Raw genomic sequence first — 17,891 nt, forward strand, 5'->3', positions numbered from 1 at the left:
TGATATACGAATGACAACAGTTAATGCATAGCTCCTTACTAATCGACCTTGTTTCCTTACAAAGTAATCATTTATGGTCTAGCCACATGACAATGGATTAAGGCACAGTCATTAAGAAAAACAAACAAACAAAAACATCTCCATTAAATGCAACTGGCTTTCCAGCTGCAATCATCATTAGCCTTCGATCGAACACAACCTCCACTTCTGGAGTGAAGGACAGATGCAAAGATTTCATATTTGCTGAGAATTCGATGAGAAACACGGCAGTATAAGATCTGTACGCTTTTACCTTATTCTTTAGGATGACCAGAAATACCCGAGGGGGTAAATTCACTATATAGTACGTTTCCATATGTGTAGGCTGCATGTATATATTTATATAAAACTATGTAGGTGGAAGCCCCAATCAAATACAGTTTCCAAAAATGTAGATTTACACAAGTCATTCGAACAAAAATGCAAAAAAAAAACAAAACACTAAACAGACCTCTCCACTAACTTTTGCAAAAGGTGTCAGAACGTGAGCAAACGGGGACACGGATAGATGGAACGGTTACGTTCATTGCAGTGTTTTAAAATATTCAGGGTCAGGAAGAAAAAAAACTCCCACCGCACAGACACTGCGTCAAATACCCAAAAGCAGCGAGGACTCTTCCATAATCCTCCAGTCAGAAAAAGTAGAAGCTTATATATTGCCGAGCACACGGCCTATAAAAAGTAAGTTAGAAGAATCTGGTTGCACAAGTGCAGTACACTGGTGCATCACTGTCCATTGCATTTTATTGCTCCATTGGAGTCCTCAGTTCTAAATGGACCGTCCACCATCAGTGACTATAAACCAGAATTTGCATATTAGCACCTCAATCTTGTGTTCAAACCTTTAAATTCTTCATCCATCACTGATCAATCTGGTACAGTTTAACCTCAAAGACATCTGTCAGGAGGAAACTCCTGGCTCTCCTTCAGGTAATCAGAAGGTATTATTAACCTTTTATCAAGTGGGTAAAGCTCAAATCCACTCTGCCAGAACCAGGTCAAGGTTTAACTGGAGATTTTCCATTTTAACACATACATGGTTACCTTCCTTCTAAAGAGAAGGCCCTGTAGATATCCGTAATACAACGTTAATTAATGAGAATGAAAGGAGAAAAAAATATAATGTGCTACAGAGCATGATTCTTCCACACAAGTGAGAAGATAAGTTGGCATAAACTTCCATGTCACAATAGATGTTTGACACTTTTGGACGCATCATTCCTTTACAGCCCAACTCCAATACCCAAATACATTTTCCCAATGATTTACAGTCCTGCCTGAACAAGGCCCTCAGAAGCCATTGCCACCGATATCGATTGACTACAGGTCTGCCACTTGCATGATGTTTATGCCAAGACGGGCGATGTTTTCGGGAGTCATTGCCTCCATGGCTACCATATTGGTGGTGATGAGGGCCTGAGGGGTGGGAGTGGAGGCAGCACTTCCATTAGAGTGTCCCTGCTTCCGTTGAAACTGTTGTCATGACTACTGGTCCCGCCTGCCCCTTCTTGTTTTGATGTCTCTTTATGTGCTTGGACAAGTGATCCCTTCTCATAAAGCCCTGCGGACACTCAAGACACACGAATTTCTTCTCACCTAAATAGAGCACATACAGGTTAACTTATCTTCTACAAGATCAATAGAATAGAAAATGTTATCAGCTAACATAACTTGCAGTGGAGTATATTGAGTAGAATATTAAATGAACCTCTTCATACCAAGTCCAAACCCTGTGTAAATTCATTCCAAAGGATGGAGATCCAAATACCATGCAGATTAGCATAGGGGTTGTTCATTTAGTCCCTTTGTGTAAAGGTCCATTTACATAGGACGATTATCGCTCAAAATGTAATTCAAATGAATGAAAATTAGCAAAAAACAAAAATAAAACCACTAGTCGCCCATTTTTCGTCAGGATGAAAAAACACACAGCTAGATCGCAGGCTTCTCGCTGTCAGCAACAAGCCCACAACACAGCTGTGTTCTCTGCCCATCTAAACGCTATGCACGATTGCCAAAGGCCTTTACCAGTGAAGTCAGCCCTCAGTCATTTAGATGATGGTCGTCCCATGTAAATGGGACTTTAGTCAGATAAGGCCAAGTTCATATCTGCATCAGAGGCTCCTATGGGAGGACATAAAAATCTGACCAAGTACACTCACACTTGCGTTAGTGCTTTTTAGTTATAATTTCATCTCTGTTCTGTTTTTGGAGCAAAGAAACTAAATTAATGCTTTTAACTTTTCCCTCGTTGTTTTCAATGGGTTAAAAAAAACAAACCAACAAAAAAAAACAAAGGTTTCCGTTTGCGTAGGATTGGTTTCTGATTATTAAACAGGACCAATAGCCCTCGTCCAGGTGCCTCAAGCATTCAGTTCTCTTGCAATGCCAATGCAATGACAATTCCTAATGAAATTAATGGGCCGCCCAGAGCCAGGAACACCCGAGCAAAACAGCCTTTGTATGGAATCAACTATGGCTTACAGAGGACTGTTCTGAACAGATGGAAGCCACCCCTTATGGGATACTTGAATTTGCTTACTAAGGCTGCCTGTCCACGGGCGTTGCGGCATCCCGCGGCAGAACTCCGTCACCTGGGAGCCGCCAGACGGATCTCCGCTGTCAGCGTGACATATAGGCTGACCGCGGAGAATCGCAGTATGCTGTTATTTGCCGGCCGCGAGCGGAGAATCGCAATGATTCTCCGCTCGTGGACAGGACGGCTGCACTCTCCAAAGCAACGCTATGGAGAGCGTTCACTGCAGCCGGATTATCGCCGCGGGGAACGCAATTCAAACCCGCTCGAGGACAGGCAGCCTAAAGCAAGAAGCCACCCAGTGCAGGCTGCGGGCATCCAGAGTGTTTTAATTCAATGACTGTTTAAAGAGAAACTTTACATTTTGCTTTCTGAACTCCAAGTTTCCTAACCAAAAAAAAAGGAAGACAAACCATGTGGCTATACATTCTACAAAAATACAAATTTCAAAATGTGTAATGTTTTAGGTCAGGCTCACACTGACGTATTTGCATTGTGTATTAGGTGCAAATACTACACAGTAAACAGCATCAATGAAAGTACACAAATTCATTATATGTTAAAGGAGATGTCTCGAGGCAGGAGTGAATTTTTTTTTTGCCCAGTCTCCCTAATTAAGCACACATTACTAAGCCCCCCTGTAAATGACTTTTCTAGCTGGCTTGTACTTACCGTTCCAGCGTTTCAGCAACTTATAAAAATTTTCCCAAGATGGCCGCCGGCTCTTTTCCCTTCGCTTGCTGCAGCCCGACGTGCGCGCTCCCGAGACGCTACCAGCTGTGTCTCCCTGACAACCAGACGCCCCGCAGCCGCCGACCGGACCCCTGGAGTGAACACGGCCGACCAGTCACCCACCGCCAGGCAGCAGGTAACCGTCACAGTGGCAGCCCCCCCCCATCGCAGCGGCAGCCCCCCGGCGCAGCGACAGCCCCCCCATCGCAGCGGCAGCCCCCCCATCGCAGCGGCAGCCCCCCCATCGCAGCGGCAGCCCCCCCAATCGCAGCGGCAGCCCCCCCATCGCAGCGGCAGCTCCCCCATCGCAGCGGCAGCCCCCCTCGGCGCAGCTGCAGCCCCCCTCGGCGCAGCGGCAGCCCCCCTCGGCGCAGCGGCAGCCCCCCTCGGCGCAGCGGCAGCCCCCCTCGGCGCAGCGGCAGCCCCCCCGGCCCATCACTTACCTGGACGGCGGGACAGCTGGGCGGCTTCTCCGGACAGCTCGGCAGCTCTGCACCTTCCTCTAACAGAGGATGGTACAGAATGGCCGCTCCAGCGCGCTCCCGAGCAGTGACAGCTCGTCTGCGCATGCGCAGAAGAGCTGTAGCGGGGAGCACACTGAAGCGGCTCGTGCTGAAAGGAGAAGAACGGACTGCGCAAGCGCGTCTAAAAAAGCAAGCTGCCAGCGAATTTAGACGGAACCATGGAGACGAGGACGCCAGCAATGGAGCAGGTAAATGTATAACTTCTGTATGGCTCATATTTAATGCACGATGTATATTACAAAGTGCATTAATATGGCCATACAGAAGTGTATAACCCCACTTGGTTTCGCGAGACAACCCCTTTAAGCATGCAAAAACACAGAGCCCTATTCTCTATGGATGCATTTGAACTGCAGTGCATACGCAATTACATTCCGTATATGTGCTGCATTTTTTACGCATGTTGCTAGGAGACATACGTAAGGAGGAATTAAATAAATTACTAAATAGAAGAAACCAGAAAGGGTATTACAGTGCATATAAAATACGCTGTAAATGCTAGCAAAAAACACAACAATACGTTGGTAAAACGTTATTTTTACGCAGCATTTTATCACAGTCGTGTGAGCCTGGCCTTATGTACAATACGGGCTTTAACAGTAATTACTACTGGAAGAAAAAAAAAAAAAAGTATAAGCCAGTCATGCAATGCACAGCTTTGGCAACGTAGCATTTTCTTTCCCACAGACGTGCAAGGAGCCCCAACAGCCTCTAAACAGTAATTATGCGATATGATTTTGTAATAGTCTCAACTAATAGATGGCAAAATGGGGAGTGAAAAGTAAATGTACTGTCCATACTTGTCACTACGAGTGTGGCTGGCAATACTTAATATACAACTCACCAGTGTGGGTACGCTTGTGCCTCTGTAGCGCATCACGATGGGTAAAACGTTTTCTGCAAGACACCCGAGTGCAGACAAAGGGCCTTTCTGTATGCCAGCGCAAGTGAGTCCTCAGGTGCGATGTCTTCCCATAAACCTTGCCACAGCCTAAAATATGACAGATGTGCTGCTTTTTCTTTCCTAAATTCCTTAAACTCCTGAGAATGAAGAAAGTTGATTGAAGATGTTTGAAGTTAAAACGAGGTCATTTTGTGGTTTTATTAGTACAAAACAGGTTCAAAGATGCAAGAATGCCTTCAATTTATCCAGTGCATTTTACTTATTGATTAAGGCCCCCTGTTCACGGGCGAGGCGGGATATCACTAGCGATATTCCGCAGCCGGGGAGCAGGGAAGAGAACGGACAGGCTCACCGGGGCAAATCGCAGCATGCCACAAATTGAGTCCCGCGAGTGGAGAATCACTATGACCGTGACAGTAGGGCTACGTTTCACACGCTCTAAATCTGCATCAGGTTTACCCAATGAATACTTCAATCAAAACCCATGACAAATTCTGTGTTCTCAGGGATTTCTCACAGATTTTTACTTTCTTGCTACAGATCCACGCTTTGATATAGGCCAGTCAATGGGCAAAATTCATGGAGTGGTTTCAGGACATGGATTCTGCATTAAGTGACATGTCATTTTTCTGCACACAGATTTCAAGTCTGCATGCAGAAACATCTGCTCCATCTACACAGGTTCCCATTAAAACCAATACAGTAATTCATATGTAGATTTTATAGTGGCTATGAAGCAGAAGCCAAGCAGGATTGGCACAGCTGTCAGTATAGACGGCTCAGGAAGCCAAATCACTTTACCCATACTGCAGCAGCCCCATTTGGTAGTGCAGATGCAACTCTCATTGAATAGTTCATCTTTGATGACAGGTCTGACAAAAACTGAGCAAAGCACAAAAAGCAAAAGAGGGCTCGGCCCTCCACGAAACCAGTCCAAAAAAAGTTATGAAGATGATCCCATATAGGACCCTTTAATAAAAACATGCAATGCGTTTCGTCGCGGTACAAACGCGACTCTATCAAGCATAATCAATTACAGAACTCAGACATCTATAAACATAAAATGTGGGACTTAGTGTCCGGAGAGCCAATCTGGCTCTTTTTGAGAAAGACAGATTTACTGATTCTAGAATTATAATGTACAAGATGTATATAGATGATATCCTCATTATATGGAATGGGGATATGGAACATTTGAGGGAATTTATTAAAAACACTTAATGTTAATTAATGTAATTATAAATTCACCGATACGGTCAACAAGCACAGTATAGTGTTTTTGGACTTGGAAGTCTCCACAGAGGATAACTGAATAATCACTAAAACTTTCTTCAAACCAGTGGACACTAATAGTTATCTTGATTTTAACAGCTGCCATCTCAAACGGTGGAAAACAAATATACCATACGGCCAACTTAAAAGGATCAAGAGAAATTGTTCAAAAAGATCAGACTTTGAATGTCAAGCACAGGTCATTAAAAAATGCTTTAGGCTGGGTTCACACAGGGCGGATTTACCGCGGAATTCCTCAGAAATCTCGTCCACATGGGACGGCCAATCCGCTGCGGTAAGTCAGGTTGGAACCACGGCTGCGGCGGCCGCGGTTTCAGAATATGCAGCATGTATATTTATCTTTTCTTTCCGCTGCGGCCGCGCTCTCCTCTATGGGAGCGCCGGCCGCAACGGAAAAGCGAGCGGCCGGGCCGCTTCAAAGCCGCAGCGGTTCTCCCGGCGGAAATCTCGCGGTTTTTGATGCGGCCAAACCACGGGATTTCCGCTGGGAATACGCCCAGTGTGAACCCAGCCTTAAGGAAAAAGGATAGCCGAGAGAGGTCATTGAAGGGGCATATATCAAGGCCAGTCTAGATAATGAAGGTAAGGACGAAAACAACAATAATGTAAATGGTATGGAGGACCTATTAAAAACCCTGTTCATTACTAAATATAGTACTCAGCACGGCAAGGTTAAGGGGATCATCCAAAAACATTGGGGCCTCTTGAAAAGTGACCCTTTTCTAGGGAAAAAATTAAATGGGAAACCTATCTGCATTTTTCGCAAGAATAGAACACTTAAAAACTTGCTAGCCCCATCTTGCCCTAAAAATGAGAGAAAATTAGAACTGGAGGAAAGATTGAATCACGCAAAAAGGGGCGTTTTTAGATGTGGGTTAAAACGGTGCAAAAGCTGTAGACCTATTGCTCATGCCACAACTAATATTACCACCAAAGATGGAGAGACAATTCAAATAAAACAACATTTGACATGCAGAAGTAGATACGGGATTTATTTACTGGAATGTCCGTGTGAGACGATATATTGGGAGGACAATCAATAATTTAAGCACAAGGATATCCCGCCATAAAAGCAATATCAAAAAAGGATTTACCAAACAGTGTCTCCAGGCATTTCAGTACGCACCATGACTGTGAGCCCTCGAGTTTAAAAGTGACCCCACTAGAAATAATTTCCATCAAGTCGATCAATAAGCTCCGTATCAAAGAGATGTTCTGGATTTTTAAACTCGACACATTGATCCCTCATGGATTAAATGAGGTTCTAGAGAATGTCTAATATTTCATATTTCCTTGATGTTGACGTATACATCTTTTTCACATTAGTAATATGTATCTACATTTAGTATTGTAGCTAGATGGAATGTTTTAGATCTAATTTTTCATTTATTCCCTATATATGTTTATTAGATACAGGGTGCACCTATGGATACTATATATATATATATATATGTTTATTAGATACAGGGTGCACCTATGGATACTATATATATATATGTTTATTAGATACAGGGTGCACCTATGGATACTAATTTTTATATATATATATATATGTTTGTTTAGATTATGTTTACCTTTTATATATATTATATTTTTATACATATTTATACATGTTATTTGGATATGGTATATAGCCTAGAGATAGGCACCTTATCAGTGATACACATAGTCCATCTTTTAGGACAGAGTCTGCAACTACATAATGAAATATGCGCATGTTTGGGTGTAAGGCCTCATGTCCACGGGGAAAATAATAATTAAAATCCGCAGCGGATCACCCGCGCGCGGATCCGCGCCCCATAGGAATGCATTGACCACCCGCGGGTAGCTAAATACCCGCGGATGGTCAATAAATGTGAATTAGAAAAATCATGGAGCATGAAAAAAAATGGACATGCTCCATTTAGGTGCGGATCACGCTCCGGATGGCCCCATTGATCTCTATGGGGTGCGGGAAATCCGCTGCGGGTGTTAAATGCCATTTATTTGGGTGCGTGAAATCTGCATGCGGATTACAAGTTTGGCTTCTTTTTCAGTGGCCTTGCATTTTTTTTCACGCGCAGATGCAAAAATGCCATCCGCGTGCATACACGCGTGAAAAAAAACGCATCCGCGTGTCATCCGCATGCAATAAAATACTATTTTAAGCTCATCCGCACTGCATCCGCGGCCCAAATCCGCGTTACAAATCCGGAGCAGATTTGATTTTCCCCGTGGACATGAGGCCTAAAGATATTTTTATATATGACAGAGTGCCTTTCATATATACACTTTATTTTTTTATATGCATTTTTTTAACTATTTACTAATTGTTTGTCTTCATATTTTTTAGGGTCCTTTAACTGATGGTTTTAGAGGTTAAAAGTAACGGGTCATTTTGTCCCATTATGTTTCAGCTAAACATTTTGAGCTACACAGTATTCCCACGCTTGCGTTCCTCCTCCTTAGGCTGTGCTTCCATAGGAACGTGGCTACGTCACTCACGCATCCATGCCTCTGTAATGTGCCCCTGGATGCGTTCTGACGGTGGACGTCATCACCTCACACGCATCACCCAGAAGACTCACTCCACCGATGGCGCTCATAGCGCCGGGACGGCATTCACTAGGGGGAGGATCAGCACTCGCGGAACTACAGGACTGGCACTGCAAGTCCCACATTTTATGTTTATATATGTCTGGGTTCTGTAATTGATTATGCTTGATAAAGTCGCGTTTGTACCGCGACAAAACGCGTTGCATGTTTGATTAAAGGGTCCTATATGGTATCATCTTTATAACTTTTTTTGGACTGATTTCGTGAAGCGCTGAGCCCTCTTTTGCTTTTTGTGCTTTGCCCAGCTTGATCCCTTCATTGGGGACACGACGGACTGAGGCTTGCTCCCCCTGTGCACACAGGGCTTAGTTAAACCCCACATTGGATTCCTATCCATTGGATTAATTATACGCCTACCGGGACATGAAGGTGTTGTGTGGGAGCCCCTCCATATTGGGGGGCCATCCCACCCGCACCGGGTAAGTCCCTTTCTTATCTACATCTGCACCTCATTGAGTTATTTGAATATTGGGAGGAGCGCTGTGATAGATTTTTTTTAAATTACTAATACAATCATTAGGACATCATTTTTATGTGCTTGTTGAGTAATTCCAAGGCATCCACAATGCACTTTCCTACACAAAAATAAATAAGAGCTAGGGAGTGTGCAGGTGGCAGGGAAATTGGATTGAAAGAAGGTTAAGACCTAATCTGCCAATGATCCATCGATTTAAAAATGGTCGCCGTGTAATGCTTGCTTTCTAGATTTCTTGTGGGTCAGTGTTGAGGGGCGGACGGCAAGGCATCATCTTTACTATACAGCACTGAGCTGCCTTATTTGCAATTCATACCTTCTTTTGCTGTCTTTACAGTAAGGAAAAGTGCAAGCCTCTCCACGCTTCCTCCGTCCAGGTTGGGGTTGGGGATCTGGCCTCGGTTTACCTTCCTCCATGGCAGAATGATCCTCGTGTAAACCGTCAGCACCAGCCGCAGGAATGCTTGAGTGGCCGGTTCCATCTCCTGTGGAGAAAAATAAATAATGTTATCTGCATGCTGCCCAGACATAAAGGTCAATGCCAAACTGATTTTAAACATACCCTAGTTTGTTACAGGACCCTCATTAGCCCCATTTACACACAAAGAGGATTGCTCAAAAGATAGGATGAATGACCGTTTAAGCGATCATTTTGCATAAGCTGCTAATGACCACTAATGCCCATTTGTAGCTTATTAGCTGCATTTGCATGTAAATGAGTCTCCCTGAGCTGTATGCAGAGAACAGGTGGTCTGTTATCTGCATGCAGCTCCTTTATTACGCTGTAGGACTGCAACTGATTACAATATGATCAGCGCTGCCATGGGGAATCACAGCATGCGGTCCCTGCTATCAGCTCCCTGGCCAAAAAATGAATTTTAAACTCAACATAAAATCATTGTTCTGAGAAGCCACATTGTAATCAATGAAGGCATTTAACAGCGTTTAGTGGGGCGCTTTAAATGTATTGTGCGAGAGTGGCCTTAAACAAGATTGTCAATGCAATCTGTCCTCATATTCCAATATAAGGGGTGGGGCGGGGCAGCATAAAGTGACAACACTACAGTTGACTAATAAATCCAGTTTAGAGTACTTTGAGGGCAAGACAGTTTTTGATTCTGGAATAAGAAATCCTTGGAAACAAGAAATGTGCAGCGCCCCCCGGTGACTGAGCCGTGTGCACTGAGCTAGTCTACCCATTAGAAGTTATTCACCCATTTTTGTTGGATTTATAAGGAGTCTGGAAAAGAAAACACATCTACATAAAATCACCTCATAACCGACAGCATAAGCCCTGCTATGGCTCTATACAAAATGACGCTGTAATACGTACGAATGAGGACTAGGTTTCATTTGAATTAAAGGGAATCTTCAGCTTGAACCAGCTCAGCCAACTGCAGGCATCACATTATAGAGCAGGATGAGCCGAGCAGAAGGATATAGTTTTATGGGGAAGAATCACTATAACTTGTATTTTATTCATTTAACCCTTTGCTGATTCTGCGCTGAACAGTCCAGCGGACGGTCCTATCAGTGATTGACAGCTGTGTATGTACAGGGGGAGCTGTTACCCACTGATAGAACCACCCATTGGACTGTTCAGCAGATGTTTGCTCATTTATATCTCTGCACATTTTGGGTTTAGAGGTCCAGTGGGCGGTCCTATCAGTGATCGGCAGCTATCTTAATGACTGTACATAGCACAATAGTTGTCAATCACCGATAGGACTGCCCAATGGACCTCTAAGCTCAGAACGTGTATATAACAGTAGCAACTACCTATACTTATATTTGTAATAAGTCATATGCTGGTAGAGATGTTGCTTCCTTCTGCGCCATTACCCCCATAAAATTAGCACAAAATATGTAAGCGTTTTATACAATGTACTTTAACCCCATCACCACCACTCCAACAAATAAATACATAAATAAATTTGCAAGTCTAAGAAAATCGTATACCCACAGCAGAGGGAAATGATAAATTTCAGTGTAATGTAAATATATACACACACATATAGCCATATGTATACACACACTTTTAGGCTGCCTGTCCACGGCCTGAGACAGAATATAGCTAGCGATATTCCGCCACGTGGGAGCACTGACAGGCTCACCGCGGAGAATCGCGGCAAATCGCAGCATGCCACGATTTTAATAGTTAGCCTATGGAAAGCTTTTCCATAGCGGGCGCAGATCACACTATGACCATCACCTGTGGACAGGCAGCCTTAGCAGTCAGTGTACTAGCAGTCTACCAGCATATGACTCATTATACATGTTAGTATATTTACAAGCAGTTAATGCCGTTATTTATTAATGCTATGAGAGTCCGGTAGCTGCAAGCAAATCCGTATGAAGCAAGGCAGTTTAAATATGAAAAACTAGTTAATCCAGTGCTGCTGCTACAAGATGCAACGATCTGTAAGAAGACACATTTGCATGTACCAATGCATCGCTATAGCCAGATAGCTGCAAGACACTGGAAAGGATCACTAAATAGGAAGTGGTTTTCTTTAACTACTGGAGACATGCTGCTGGAGAGGATGATTTAGGCTCATTTACACGCAAAGAATATTTCAAACGATTGAAAGATTGACAGTTCTAGTGATCATTTTGCATAATGTCCATTAGCACTTTATTAGCTTCATTGCATGTAAATGAGCCTCATGGACCTATCCCGATAGGTCATCGATAAAAATTGCATGGAAACCCCTTTAAGTATTTTGTAGAATCTGAGTTTAGTCTTTTGCCTGGTCCTTTATTGGAGTGGATAATGCATCATCCTGCACAGGCTAAACAAAGCTCAAGCTTGTAAACGTGAAAACTGGCGTTATGTGCAGTTTGTTTAACCCTGTGTGGCCAGAATAACCATTTCCGTTTGGCACGTACACCAGTCCGGAGCTCACTCAAATTTCTCCACACATAATTGCATTCAATTTGAGGCAAATCATTTTTGCAGTCGGTTTAACTAAAACTTTAGCAGTTTGTCTTCTGTAGCTTATAAATCATTGCATACATATAAAATTCTAGGCCGAGCGTCAACATAAGAGCCTTCAGTGAAGCTGGACCAACAGTGTGATTACCCTCTGTTCTCCTGAAAGTAATCAGTTAATTTATGACCATAACAATGCTAAACTTATGTTGGGGTTATAATTAGCTGATAAGAATGTTCAGGACAGAAGAGGTAAGGACTGACCACCAAGCCCTCAGTCCATCTCTTGAAACTCAGGCCAGGCTCATACGGGCGGACCAGATTCTCCACGCGGATGACCACTGCAGCTGACTACCGGTCATGCGCGTACTTTTTAATGCTGCAGACCCATCGCGTGGACGCCGATCACAAATTCTGCCCGTGTGAGCTTCGCCTCAGTCTGCAGTTTACCATATAAAGGGGCATGCAGAAGACAAGTTGGGTTCGCTTAAAAAAATAAATAAATAAAAATCTTCAGTTTGGACAGCCTCCAAAATGCACTTTTTAAAAAAACCTTAAACGTCCCCCAAAAGGTGTCCATGGCCTTTAAGCAGCCTGTCCAATAGAGTTCTCTTCGTTGCATTGGCTACATGTCCAGCCTAGAAAAGGCCAATAATCACTTCTGTCCATCAGTCAACTATTACAAATCAAATACAACGTGCAAGAGACTTACCAGCTGCATTAGTTCTAGTCTGTGGAACCCCTTGAAGCTGGTGTACTTGTATTCCAGAGGCTCCTAAGGCACCTAGGTTGATGGTCTGAAGGCCCGGCATTGATGAAAGTTGAGCAGCATTCATGGTCACTGTACCAGCTTGCATATTGGCATTGCCTGCCTGCCCCAGTGATACACCTTGCATCGGAGCAAGAGTGATTGTCTGAGCTTGAGGATTTTTAACCTGAAGTTTATGCAACTGGATCGTTTGCCAAGTAACCTGCCCGTTGGGGCCCATTGTAGGAGTGCGGATTGTGATTGGACCAGTGTTGGGCAGAGTTTGAAACTGAAGATTCCGTAGAGCATCTTGGGAGATGGCTTGTGCACTGAAGGTTTGGCCAGTAAGCTGTGCAGCTTGTAATGTCTTGATAGTCTGTCCACCTTGAACAATCTGTGGTTGAATGAGAATCTGTTGTTGCTGCCGAGTTCGGTCGCTAGCTTTTTGTTGGCCCTGTTGAACAGAGTCTGTCACCAAGTTGAGCTGACCAGTGGATCTCTGAGAACTCTGAACTTGGAAAGTACCAATGGCAGTAGCACACCTGGGACCAACGTTCAAGAGGTTCATACCGCTAGCAGTGGTGCTGGTGGAAAAGGTATTGGCATTGGTGAAAGAGGTGTTTGCCTGAAAGGTGGCCAGCTGCGAAGAACTAACGCATGAAGTAACAGGCTGAGAGTTATCCTGAGTGCTCAGTGTCACTGACTGAGATGTGGGAGTCAGAGAAGCTGCGTTCACAGGGAGAAGGGTGATATTGCCATTAGGCGCAATGGGAACTTTGGCCAAGTACTGGGTCTGTCCTGAAAGGACATTGTTGGCTAGACCAACCCCCTGAATAGGGACAGCTTGCTGAAGAAGCTTGGGCATGGCAGCAAGTATGTTTCCTGCACCAGTGCGATTGGTAGTAATTTGTTGATTTGTAGCTGGGATAATCTGCCGCCGTCCAGAGGCATCTTGCTGGACATTGACCTGAGGAGCAGTGGTAAACTGCAGCTGTTGCCCATTTACTGTCTGAAACTGAGGTATAACTCGATACTGAATATTCGGCATTACACCTTGCCGACTGGCTAGCACCTGCTTATTCTGCACATTCGGGGCCACTGCAGCCACATGTTGTCTAGGGGTTATTGGACGGTTCTTTGAAGAGTTATCACCTCCAGATTGGTCCTTGATTTGAGCAGTTGATATGATCTGCCAGCCGTCGGCTGTCTGTGCCATTTGGGCAGTGCTCAAATCCAGTTGTGTTGCACCCGGCTGCTGGCCGGCACCACTTCCGTTTTCAGGAAGCTCAATCCTACTACATGTAGCAGCCAATGGAGCAGGCTGGGAGTCCTATCAAAAGTTAGAAGAAGAAAAATAAAAATAAAAAAAGTCAGCCAAATTTAAAACAAACAGCTTCATAAGTGTAAAAAAGTTCTGATAAGAATGCTCTGGGCAAGGGGTAGAGGGGGAGGGGTATAGTTACTTTGGGATATCCATGCATAAAAGTAGCAAGCACACTCTAATGGTCTAGCAGATAGCGTGAATTCGCTTTATACAGGTAGGTACTCCCTGCAGACCATACTGATGTTAGGGATAAAATCCATGTTACGTTAATATGCTGTGGGGCTCCAAATCAGAGCTGGTTATGCCGGCCACCATGAGAAAGCAATAGACACAGGCATCACGGTCGTGTCTTAGAGCAATCTGAGTTTATTTCGTACATTGACTTATTCTTATACAAAAAATAGTAGGCGTATCAGAGGTTGAACTGCTTTACAGAGGTCGACCTGTTTTTCTGGTACATAATTTTGTCTTCTCTATAAACAATGCTTTATTTGTTTGTTTGTAGACATCGTGTCTGGTACCCTGATTATCATCACACTCTACATTCTAATTGCATGCCCTACCTAGACAGCAGTACAAAGCATTCCATACAACCTTTTGATCAGTGTAACGAGATAATCAAGATCTTTGGAGACATGATGGACACTTAAGATTACACCTCTACATAATGTAATTAAGTACTAGGCTAAATGTACAAGCATTTAGCAGACCTTTTCATAGGACACAGAATAGAGTGTACAATTTAGGCCTACAGCCTCCGGAAACGTATATTACAGATGGATGAAATGTATACATATATAAGTTTTCATGTTCATAACCCTCACAGTCCCCCATTTTGAAACAGTCCATCTTGAAAAGAGCCTTTGTAGTGGTGCTATCAAGGGTGCTAAGCCACCCTCGCCGGTCTTTCTATCCTCTTCGCCGGATCCCCACTGTTGTTGCTCTTTTACGTATGACTGTTTTAACGATATCGTAGAGGGAGCGATTCCAGATAATTTGCTTGTCTCCGTATCCCACAGAATGTCCATAAATTGCAAACACTCAAAAGAATGAACAAAAGAAACAGTATTAGTAAAGGGTGAAACATAAAATCCATCATCTTTCCTGCAATAGGTGACCATTCAGTAAAAATATCATACCAGTTATACTCTGTGTCTACCTGGATCTCAATACCTAGGCTGACTAGCTTATCTCCTACCCATACATTTTTCTAATTCCATAAGGGAGAGGTTAGTAACATCCAAATGCTTTTAAAGGTGTTCAGTATCTATCATTAGTCTTACAATTCTACCCAAGGATACTGTCAGAGTTGACATAGGGATAGCATCTGGGTACCAGTAGTACCTTTAATGTTGCTTCAGCATCTGGCAAAAAGGTGTAAGTTTCTGTAAATCAATGTATCACCGATATGTTCTGTATACATCCAGACAATGGAGTGATGAGATTATACATACTGGTGGTTCCAGTTCGGTTGGCAACAAAGAACATATACATATTGGGGGCCAACTTCTATCAGCATATAGAAGAAGCAGGTAACACCGTCCAATCACATATGCTGATTGAAGGCTGCTGGAAACATGGCTCATATGCGGCTGTACTCCGTCCGCATGCTAGGCCATCCAGTGTTTCTTCACAGTTCTCTATACCATGGGTTTTATTTTCACTATAAATCATAGTACCTGTGAACTTGGGCAACCAATATTGTAAAGCATATAGAGGCGGTCCGAACACCACAGGTAGTACTACAGACTTACACATCAGGCTTGTGTCCTTTACATCATAAAAAGTCATTTCCCCAGTGCTATACTCATCAGAGCATTCTACACTATCAGCCCCGGGCCGTATCCAGGATGCTACTGGAATTACATTATTGAGAATATTTCTCCACAATTTTTCATTATTTGTCATCACATCTGACTGCTTTGTCCCTCTCGTGAATCATATATACATATTGCAGGCTACATTGTGTATAGTTCATGAATTTACTCATATTTACAAACAAATCCTTTTAAACCGCAAAACCAGATTAAAAAGCGTTAATACATCCTTATCATATCCTAATGCAAGACATCGGGGGAGGAACAAGGAAGGCATGCATTGTGCCTGAACATTTATCAATCTAGAAACATCCTGTCCTACCCCAGCCATTCTATTCTTCATCACCTCTAAATCTATAGAGTTCAGAACCCCTACACCTGTACCAATTCCCCCTAATAGGGTATCATACCATTTTCGTTTTCCTCTGGTGCAGGGTTTCATTGCCTGAAGAGAAATATTATAATGCAATATGGTTTTCTGGCTCTTTGTGGATGATAAGGGGTGTCAAATGCCTGGGAGTTACCCAGGGCAGACATGAAGTGTTGCATTATTTCACCTGTGAAATGTGTATCTCTATCTGACTCGATTACCTCTGGTACCCCGTATCTGCAGATTACCTTATTCATGAGCTTCTTTTCGGTTACCTGCTCATTTACTTTTGTAACAGGGTACGCCTCCAACCTGAAAAACATCAACAACAAGCACATATTCATACTTCCCAACACGTGGGAGCTGAATGTTGTCAATTTGCAATCCCTGAAATGGGTAGAGTGGTCCTGGCAAGTGCCTTTGTGGTCAATTTACTTCTACCCTGTTGCTTACGGCATAGCTCATGCAAAACTGGACAAATGATGTAGCAGCTACAAAGAACCCAGGGGGCAACCCTTTCTCTCTCAAGCGTAGGTAACATAGCTGCCTTCGATAGGTGAGTCTTTCCATGGATCAGCTGGGCCATCATGGGGTACAGGGATCGTGGTAGGCAAGTTACTGACTGTTTGCCATACGCCACCCTGTTCTACTGCTCTCATATTAGTCCATTTATCTTTTTCTTCTTTGCTGGCTTGTGACTGTAATGTCTTTAGTACATCAATGTTCAAATTTTTATCAAAGTCCAAATCATAGTCTCTGACTTGTGCGGTCAGTATCTTCTTTTCTTCTTTCTTCCACGGCTTGAGGGCCGCTGTCTGCGCTGAAGTCTGCTAGGGCGTTGCCTTTTGCTTCTGCACTGTTGGCTTTAGTATGAGCTTTCACCTTCAGGATTGCTACTTTGTCTGGTAGGAGTAGGGCTTTCATAAGGTTCTGTACTGCTACACCATTCTCAATGGGTTGTCCTACAGAAGTTTAAAAATGTCTGGCCTTCCATATTGGGCCGTAACCATGATCTATGCCGAATACATACCAGGAGTCAGTGTAAATGGTTACCTTCTGTCACTCTACACGCCTCAGTGAGGGCCTTCAGTTCCGCTTCTTGTATCGAGACATGCGGAGGCATTCTGCTTTTAGAGATCTTGTTGTGTGAACATCTGGTGTGGAGTCGTCAATCACCCTGGTACCATCTATAAAATACAACTCAAAATATGTATTAACAAGGGGTTTCAATAACTCTTTAAAACTTAAACTTTCTTGTTGCATCAATGCTAGACAATCATGCTGATATTCTATTCCAAATAGATCACGTTCTTATTTGCAAAAAATTTTTTTTTAAAATAGCTGATCTGTAGTACATAGATCACCTATGCATCCCCCTCCCCCATTTGATCACCTATGCCTCCCCCTCCCCCATTTGAAACAGGATACTCGATTGGAAGAAGAGTAGCCGGGTTCACCATTGAAAAGAAATATTAAAGGGGGGGCATGAGCAAAGCACATTGCAACCTTATTTGACAAGCTAGAGACAGGTGTTTAGGTTGTACTTGAGTGAGTATACTCTGGATGTCATGAGGGGTGAGAACCACTAGGGGGTAGTCCAGG

The 17,891-nt window shown here is 43.5% G+C and overlaps 1 pseudogene; it reads right to left on the bottom strand.

The window, feature by feature from the left end:
• Positions 1–435: 435 nt before the first annotated feature.
• LOC136583369 (uncharacterized) overlaps positions 436–17,891 on the bottom strand; it is a 200,049-nt pseudogene continuing 182,593 nt past the window's right edge.

Source organism: Eleutherodactylus coqui, chromosome 1 (genome assembly GCF_035609145.1).
Source record: "Eleutherodactylus coqui strain aEleCoq1 chromosome 1, aEleCoq1.hap1, whole genome shotgun sequence".
Lineage (NCBI taxonomy): Eukaryota > Metazoa > Chordata > Amphibia > Anura > Eleutherodactylidae > Eleutherodactylus > Eleutherodactylus coqui.